Source organism: Hordeum vulgare, chromosome 1H, assembly GCF_904849725.1.
Source record: "Hordeum vulgare subsp. vulgare chromosome 1H, MorexV3_pseudomolecules_assembly, whole genome shotgun sequence".
NCBI classification, from domain to species: Eukaryota; Viridiplantae; Streptophyta; class Magnoliopsida; order Poales; family Poaceae; genus Hordeum; species Hordeum vulgare.
Window position 1 is genome coordinate 503435049 of NC_058518.1, and position 9896 is coordinate 503444944.

A 9896-nucleotide genomic window follows, 5' to 3' on the forward strand; every position below is an offset into this window, starting at 1 on the left:
TTAGGGACCGAGAATGCACTTCACTCTATTTTTATTAAAATAGAGGAAGGTGTACCAAAGCAAAAGTGTAAATTTAATTGTTAATGAGACATCGAGGCAGGGTAGCAGCTTTCGTCACTGTTCCAAGTTAGTGGGTGAGCCTAATCCAAACCTGCAGATTTAGTGCGTGACTATAGTAATACTTCCGCCGGTTCGATTTTATAGGCGTGGTCTTTTACATCTTCTATTTCACTAAGGCCCTGTTTAAAGTTATAATAGATAATCATAAACCGAATTATGAAGTTAGATTATATAATCTGGTTTATAAAAATAATTTAGGTGGACTTGTTTGGAGCTGAGATTATATAAACTGTAATTCAGGTTTTACACTGCATAATGACTTATTTGTCCTTTGTTTTTTTAAAGAGAAGGATGATGGTGGTAGAAATGTAATTATCACCAACTTTACAAGGACAATGGGTCATTAACAATCTATAATCTGAGTTTAGCTGGGGGTAGAATAGATTGTGAGTTTTTAATAATCTGTTCATCTAATTTTTATAATCTAAACCATAATATGTCCTGTTTAAAGACATAATAAATTATAAAAACTAAACTGTATAATCTGAGTGGTTTCAAACCGGACCTAATAAAACGTATATACAATGCCATAAAAAGAATTACTCTCAAAAAAATTATGGTTAATTAGAAAGTTCATTTGCGCACGTACCAGAAATTTCTTTTAAATGCATGTATTGTTTGTAGAACCGAAGACTTAGAAACTTGTGTCCGACTTATAAAGCTTACTAGAGAGAATACATCATGCTTGTGTCATGCCTTCGTAATGCGCGTTACGTATCTCCTAGTGTACAATAATCAATTTCCCCTATGAATGTGACACTCGACTATATACTCAACTCATGAAATAAAGAATAAAATCAACCGAGACTCGTCAATCCATTCATATATGCCGCGCCTCGTGAAACTGTGAAAGTGGGCACGCAGCATGTCGGATACCCCTTAAGTAGTAACGTATGATATTCTTGTTTTGGAAACCACAGGACAACCACACATGCCTTGCAGCAGCTAGCATTATTAACAACCCACAATGTGAGTAACATAGATAGTAACATAAATGCCACGTAAACAAAAAAATATGATGTGGCAACTAATAAATAAGAAGAAAGAGAAATTGAGTAACCTAGCATATTAGTACCTCTATGAGGCCCTTCCCAGTGCTTCATGGTGACATGTCATAGCAATTAAGAAGGAAAGAGAACACTTTGGTGCCCCCCCCCCCCCCCCCCCCCCGAAGAACCAATGCCATACACGTGAACCTAGGCAAACCACTTAAATGAAAGAAGATGACCAATGCATGAGAGAGTTTAGGTGCTAAATCATTAAATAGAGTGAGCTTAGCAACAACAAGTTAAGCACCTATGTATTGGAAAGTTGAGTTGCTAAGCTATTTAATGCTCTTAGCACCACATCTTAGCACCTTTGCATTGAAAGCAGCCTGAGTAACATAGCGGATATCAAGGCAAGATGAGTCTATAGCCTAATAAATGATAAGCTCAATGTTACTATCCACTATGAAGGTAGTAACTTAGAGGATGATTGGATACGTTTTAGTCCCATGACTAAAAGTAGTGAGACTAAAACTTGCTAGCCTCACCCATGCTTGGATCTAAATACTAAAATCAAGTTAATGAGCATTTATTATCCTCCAAACCCTCCAATCCAAAATTCGTCCGTGTTAAAGGAGAGGAGTTAAATGAGGAGACAGATGACTAATCCATATTTTAGTAGGGTTACCCCTGACTAATTTTTTTTAGTTTCAAGACTAGTTTTAACCTCTTTTTAGTCAGAAGTGTTTGGAACTTTAGTCTTTTAAAAAGACTATTTTTAGTTAGACTAAAATAAGTACCTTAGATCCAAACACCCTCTTAAACTAGTAACATATGTATGTTACTACTCTATGTTACTTTCTATTGTAAGTAGTTAGGTCCGCAAACGGTGGGAACCAGTTCCCACCCGCCATCATCACCGGCCAGCGACTGCAGAATATTTCACACAAAAGAAGACAGCAGCAGCACCACCGTGAGGATAAGATGGACCAACATTTTGATGATTGATGCACCAATCGCACGCGCGTACATACTTGAACGCGACTGTTCAGAGAACACAAAAATCACCATGTGTCAGCTCACCGAATCCAGCAGGATATGGCCGATGGGCCCAATTTCACTGTACTCTTCTTTTTACGAAAGTTAAGCAAGAATTGACCTCGATTTAAAAAAATCAAAATCTGATCATTTTTCAACCGACAACGTTCAGGACGGTAGGGTGTACTAGTCTATTGCCGAGGCCCCTGACGATAGGCAACTTGTTCACGTCGGTGCATCTTGACCCTACCGTCAAAGGACTGGGGGTACCTTGTGCATCCCTATCGCCAAGGGTGTCCGATGGTAGGTGCGTATCAGCATTGTACCTGATACTTAATTATATTTTTACGGTATGACGTGTGTCCTATTGTCAAGGGCTTCAGCTGTAGGCAGTTATCCCTACCGGCATCGACCCCGGCAGTTGGAAGGTCAGATATCGCTACAGAAAAAACACACTTTGCCTAGTAACAATGTATAAATCGGATGCTGAAACACGGGTTTTCGGCTTATGCGTAACTAAGCCGGGTATGCACCTGAGGGCACACAACGAACATGCAGAACTCGGCTTACATATGTGTCTGCCGTCAACCCAGCGACACAACACTCGTCTTAATACAAATTCACGGTGCACACTCAGGTAAACCGAACTTTTCCGCAGAAACACTCGTCTTATATCTCAACTCAGGGCAAAACGTACCTGTCATGTGGCCGGGTAGTTAAGACTCGGTGTATTGGCCCTAAGCCGATCGAGTGTAAGTTGTGTGTTATATGTCGCGTGTAACATTCGGCGTAGTTTTCGCTAAGTTTAAAATTCCTTTTGTCGTCTATAAAATGTACACGATTTGTAATGTTTTTTCCGTAGGTGTCTTGAAAAAAACCAAACCAGGTCAAATCTGGCTTAACACTCATAAAAAGATTAAAATGGTAAAATTAGCCGGCCGACGCATGTCTAGGCTGATGGTTATGTCGGTCGTATAGCACTCATATTATATGATAGTGGACTTCCCTTTCTCCCGGCAAAAGTAAAGAACTATATGATGTTCTTCGACTCGGACGTCTCAACCAACAACTAAAGATAAGCAACGGCCTTGGTGATGTGATGCTGAAAGCGCGCGTGGCCAGAGATTACAGGATCGTGAGTGTCAGATCCACTAACCAATCAAAATGTGTATTCGCTCTGCACAAGGGTGCACGCACAACAGTGTCAACACCATGACAATTATGTGACAAAGATGGGATTCCTCAGCTGATCGGTTGTGGTAGCTCGGACGCGCTGGAGGCGATGCCCTCAGTGCATCCTGTTGAGATGATTAAAAAGAAACTTCATTATTCCTAATCGTTATGTAAGCGGGACACGACTGTCCACTCCTATTTTTTAAACCATCGCGTATATTTGATGCATCTCTTAGAGATTACATATACATGTAATCAATTTCTAATAAAAACAATTGTTAATTTTTAGATCTTTGTCTTTTGCCACTCGGGGCCAGAGGATGGTTGTGTTCATCGATGAAATCCTTCACAAACCACCGCCCTGTTTTCGCGACTCGTGCAATAACAAATTTGGCTTTACACCCCACATGGGTGATATTCTGTGGCTTCCTCTTCCTATCTTCTCTCTTCCTCTTCATGTGCTTCTCTTCACGGCAACCTTCACGACTACACACAAGTATCCTCAAAATAATTTTCACGTTCGTTTCATCCCACTCAACATAGCCTTTCCTCACACTAAAGCCTTTCTCAAGAGCATACTTGTTATAGAACTCAAAACCCTCATCCTCGCTATCAAACATCCTGCTGACAATGTCAACGTACTCAGCCATGCACTCAGAACTTACATCGGCCATGTCTTCCTGCATAACACATATAAATTAAGAACTCTGTCGGTGTTTAAATTTATGACTAATGCAACAATGAAGTTCAGTTCACTCGAGTTGCTTATTTCAGTTCAGTGGAGTAAGCTACGTAATCTGAAACACTTTAAGTTTCACTCGATGATTGGCTGACCGGCTGATACAAAAAAGAAAAGAAAATGCATGCAAGTATAAAGACTCGATCCTGAATATCTTGTACAACTAAGAGTAGAAGCAAACTAAACTTCACTAGTTTCATGGTCGACTGGTCGCCGGCTGCTCAAAATATATACCAAACGACATACTAGTTTCAGCAGAACATCCCTGAATTTCTGTAAAAATCTGCCGCATGGCGATTGAATTTGTGCTTTGCACCATAATGGGTGGGGGCGGGGGAGGGAAACGTACCTGTCCACGGACTGCTCGCCAGTGTTTCTCGGCGTCGCCGGCTGCTCGACCGAGGGAGGCACCGCAGTGGTCGCTGGGGCAGGGGAGAGCCCGGCGCGCCGGATAGTTTGCAGTTCCTGGCGTCGGGCTTAACCCCTGGTGGCAGCAACGAGACGAGGGACACGGACCGGCGGTGCTTGTCTAGATCGGGGCCGTCACCGGATCTCTTGATCGAAACGACGCAAAGGGCGGCGGCGGCGGCTATGCGACGTCGTGTGCGTGAGGGTACGAGCTATCCTATCTCTCGTGTGAAACTGCTTGAAACATGTTTACAATTCTACCCTTTTAATCAAAAATAAATCATTAACTCATTTACCAGATCTGACGGTCAGAAAAAATCAGAGGTGAAGTTACACGAAATTACAACTCGTAACTCGCCAATCACCCTAAAAGAGCTCTTTTCAAAATTTTCACTAAATACTATATATGGATGTATATAGACATATTTTAAAGTATATATCCATCTATTTTTTTCCGTATGTAGTTCGTAATAAAATCTTTAAAAAACTTATATTTAAAAACGGAGATAGTAATTGTCATGGTGGTGACACTGTTGTGCGTGCACCCTTGTGCGGAGCGAATACACATTCTGGCTGGTTAGTGGATCGACAGACTCATGATCCTGTAATCTCTCGCCAGGTGTGCTTTCAGCATCACATCACCAAGGCCGTTGCTTACCTTTACCTGTTGGTTGAGATGTCCGAGTCGAAGAACATCATATACAGTAGTTCTTCACTTTTGCCGGGACAAAGGGAAGTCCACTATCATATACTGAGTACTATACGACCGATATAACCATCAGCCTAGATAGGCCTCGGCCGGCTAATTTCACTGTTTTGATCTTTTTATAAAAATTAAGCTAGATTTGACCTAGTTTGAATTTTTTATGAGACATTATAGGAAAAATATTATAAGCCGTGTATGAAAGTTTCATACACGGTAAAAGGCATTTCAAACTCGGCAAACAGTATGCGGAGTGTTACACTTGGCATACAACACACAACTTACATTCGGTCGGCTTAGGGTCAATACGTCGAGTGTCAATTATCAGGCCACGTGACTGGTAAAGTTTGCCCTGAGTTGAGATATAAACCGAGTGTTTTCGCGGGAAAGTTTGGTTTACCTGAGTGCGCGTCGTGTATTTGTATGAAGCCGAGTGTCACGTCTCTGGGATGACGGCATACACGTATGTAAGCCGAGTTCTGCAGGTTCGCCGTATCCCCTCAGGTGCATACCCGACTTAGTTTCGCATAAGCTGAAAACCCGTGTTTCAGCACTCGGCTTACACATTGTTACTAGGCGAAGTGTGTTTTTCCTGTAGTGAGATATGACCCTTTTCTTACCGTCGGGGTCGATGGCGGTAGGGAGAAGTTTGACAGTAGGGCGCACGACATACCGTAAAAATATAGTTAAGTACTCCCTCCATTTTATAATATAATGCGTCTTTGTTTTTCATGATCTAAGTTTGACAACGAGACCGACTACGACGAAAGCAAAAATTATATCACTGAATTCGTAAAATAAATTATACCACTCAGTGGTATAATTTTTGCTTCCGTCGTAATCAGTCTCATTGGTTAAATATACGATCAAACTTATATCTTAAAAAATGCAGTCACATTATATTATAAAATGGATGGGGTGTCATGGACAGTGCTGGTACGCACCTACTGTCGGCACCTCGGGGATAGGTATGCACAAGCTATCCCCAATCCGTTTGGCGATAGGATTGCGCTGCGCCTATGTGGACAAGTTGCCTACCGTCAGGGGCCTCGGTGATAGGCTGGTACACCCTACCGCTATCGATGCTGCCGGTAGAAAAAAGATCAGATCTTGAATTTTTCTTAAACCAAGATCAAATCTTGCTTAACTTTAGTAAAAGGATCAGTACACTGAAATTGGGTCCGCCGGCTATATCCTGCTGGATTCAGTGAGCTGACACATGATGATTTTTTGTGTTCTATGAACAGTCGCGTTCAAGTATGTATGTGTGTGCGATTGGCGCATCAATCGTAAAAATGACAGCGCCACTGGGAGCGAGCACCACCGACACGGCCGGCCGGAGACGAGACGAGGTGGAGACTCAACTATGGAGGACGGCAGTGTGAGGCCACATAGGGGAACACAAGTTATTGCCTGCCGCTAGCTAGGCTTTAAACCCAGCCTTATCATTTTATCAGCATAAGAAGACTCGCATAAGAAATGGATATGCTGAACGAGTGGTTGCTACGCCGGTGCTCGTCCATCTCACCCTCACGGTGCTGCCGCTGCTGTCTTGTTTTGTGTGAAATATTTTGCAGTCGCTGGCCAGCGATAGTGGCCGGTGGTTCCCACCGTTTCCGCATCGATGTCTCCTTTGACAATTAAATTTGCAGAGCTTAAACCAACACTTCCTCTATTTTTATGAAGGACCGCCAACAATTCTCAGAGACAAACAACAAGAAAACTTAAGGACCGCCAAAAATATTTTCCGCCTTGGTAGATGGCGAAGGCGAATGTGTGAGAAGATCACCGTGTTAGCTTCTGGACCCACACACCAGCAGATGCGATGCACACACTCCGATGTTGAACGGGCCCCAGGCCTGCTCACGCCCAAGGAGGAACTGCTAGATGCACCGCCTACAACGCCTCCGGGCTATCACAACAGATCAGCTGAGGGACCCCACCACATACTTCCCCGTTTCTTTTCAGTATGCATATAAAATTTGGTCAAAGTCAAGCTTTATAAAGTTTGACTATCTTTATATTACAAAATATCAACATTTATAATATGAAATATATTTTCAAACTACATAGTTTCAGTATTGTAGATGTTATATTTGTTTCATATAAATTTAGTCAAACTTTACGAACTTTGATTTCAAACAAATTTTATATGCAAAGTAAAAAAACGGAGGGGGTGATACTATTTTGCGTGCACCATTGTGCGGAGCGAATAATAATTTTGGCTGGTTAGTGGATCAACAGACTCAAAATCCTGTAATCTTTGGCCACGTGTGCTTTGAGCATCACATCACTAAGGTCGTTGCTTAGCTTTTGTTGTTAGTTGAGATGTCCGAGTCGAGGAACATCATGCACTTCTTTTCGTCTGCCGGGGGAAAGGAAGTCCACTACCACATAGTCTAAGTGATATAAACCCTCCGTTTCTACATATAATTATTTTTTAAAGATTTTAATATATATTCACTTATTTATTTATTTATACTATTTTTAACTTTTTGAAAAAAAGAACACAGCCTCCAGCCTCCACATATCATCATGCACTTACTCATTTATTTTTATGTAGTCCATATTAAATTTTTTAAAAACAATTATTATTATATTTATAAACGGAGAGAGTACGATCGAGATAACCGTGAGCCTAGCTAGGCCCTGCCGGCCGGGCCATCCTGTGGATTCGGTGCGTTGGCACGTAATGATTTATTTGTTCTCCGAACAGGTGCATTCAAATATGTATGTGCACAGTGCACGCGAGGACGCATCGACATGAAAAGAGACAGAGCCACCGACATCGAACACCACCGACACAGCCGGCTGGAGACGAGACTCAACTATGAAGGAAGGCAGTGTGAGTGTGAGTGTGAGTGTGAGTGCGTGAGTGAAGCCACATAGAAAACACAACGTATTGCCTGCCGCTAGCTAGGCTTTAAACCCAGCCTTATCAGGATAAGAGGGATATGCTGAACGAGCGGTGAGTACACCGGTGGCGGTGATCGTTCATCTCACCATCACGGTGCTGCTTCTGCTGTCTTCTTTTGTGTGAAATGTTTGAAGTCGCTGGCGATGGTGGTGGTTCCCACCATTTGTGAACCCAATGATGCTAGCTGCAACCGCGCCTGTCTGTTTGTCCTGATTTCTGAATAAGAATCTCATACGAGCTCAGGATGTCAGTTTTGGCTCAGCAGTGGAAATACTCGCTGTAACAAGTAGTGCGTTTGTAAAGTTTGATGCAAGATGAGATTGGAATGCTTCGTCCGTGAAATGCAAAATTAAATTTAACATTTGAAGATACAATTCTCTTTTTCTACACATGTCAAAATGCGTAAGCTTTCCTTCCAAAAGCCTGCAAGTAGCATTTGAGTGTGACAATAAAACCATCAACCAAAACTTAAGTTTGCTTAGCCGCGCCGGTCTTCTAATGGCATCGCAAACCGCAATTGTATTTCACACGGACACCTCAAGTCTTAAGTTTTAGTTTGCAGAACTTAAGCTTTTGTCATTCACTCATACGAAGTTTTAAGTTTTCGTCGTTCGCTCGTATCAAGTTTCAATTGTTGAAACATTTCCATGAACTCATCAAAACATATTCAAATGGATCTTATTTGAAAATCCGCGTCACAAGAAATATGTGTGTGTGCAAACAAAGCTTAATTTGGACTTTTTTTTTAAAGGATATATAAAAGATTGACAATCGAAAGCCAAAAGAAAAATGGGACTGCATGCCACAAATCCCCTCCCCTACATACTGAAGTACTCCCACTTTTAAATCTTTAGTTCGACAAGGGAAACATGTATTATATTTAAATATTATATTTTCAGATTTATTGTTGAATGAAGTTTCTAATGACATAATTTTATGGCATATTATATATGTTTTATTTGTTATATCAAAGACCAGAAACTTTGGGAGTTAGGAGAAACGGAGAGACCCCCGCGTCGCCCCCGCTAGGGCGACTCGGGCGGCGCCCAAATCCTAGCAGCCGGGGCCGCACGCTCCCTCCTCCACTCCCTTCGTCGCCGTCAGGGGACGCCGCCGGGCAACGCTCGGGGGCCGACGGCAGTGGCGGAGGCATCCCTCTCTCCCCCGTCTTCACGGGTGGTGTAGGGCCCCTGCACGCGCGGAGGCATGGCCGATCTACGGAGCGACGGCGATGGCTGCGTCGACGGCGGCTGTGGTCGTCCCTGCCTCGGGCAACGTGGCTGCAGGCACGTCGGCTGGCCGATCATGGGCAGCGGCGTGCGGCGGCTGGCCTGGTTCGGGTGGCGGCGACGGGCTATGCTGCGGCGGCGCGTCATCCGGCTTCAGATCAGCGGCGGTGTCGAGGGCCTGGTGGATTGCTCGGTGGCATCCGATCAGATCTATTCTGACCGGTGCAGCCGACAGTGGCGGTCATCTCCTCCGTCGGAGGTGGTCGGCCTGAGGCTGGGTGGTTGGATCTCGCGATCCGTCATCCAGTCCCGACTGCAAGCCGGGAAGACATAGTTGCTGGTGAAAACCGAGCCGGTGGCAGACGATGGCGGCATTCTGCGTCGTTACCTTGATGAAGGCATCGTCGTGTAATTACTGTTGACCCACTCGTGATGCTCAGGAGCAAACCCTAAGATCTGATCATCAAATCGGACGACGGCGGCACTACGGTGACGTGCCTCTCTTGGGAGTATCGTTTCTGGAGCAGCGCTGGATGACAGAGGAAGGCGGTGGAGCAGCTTCGTCTTGATCGAAGCTTCGATG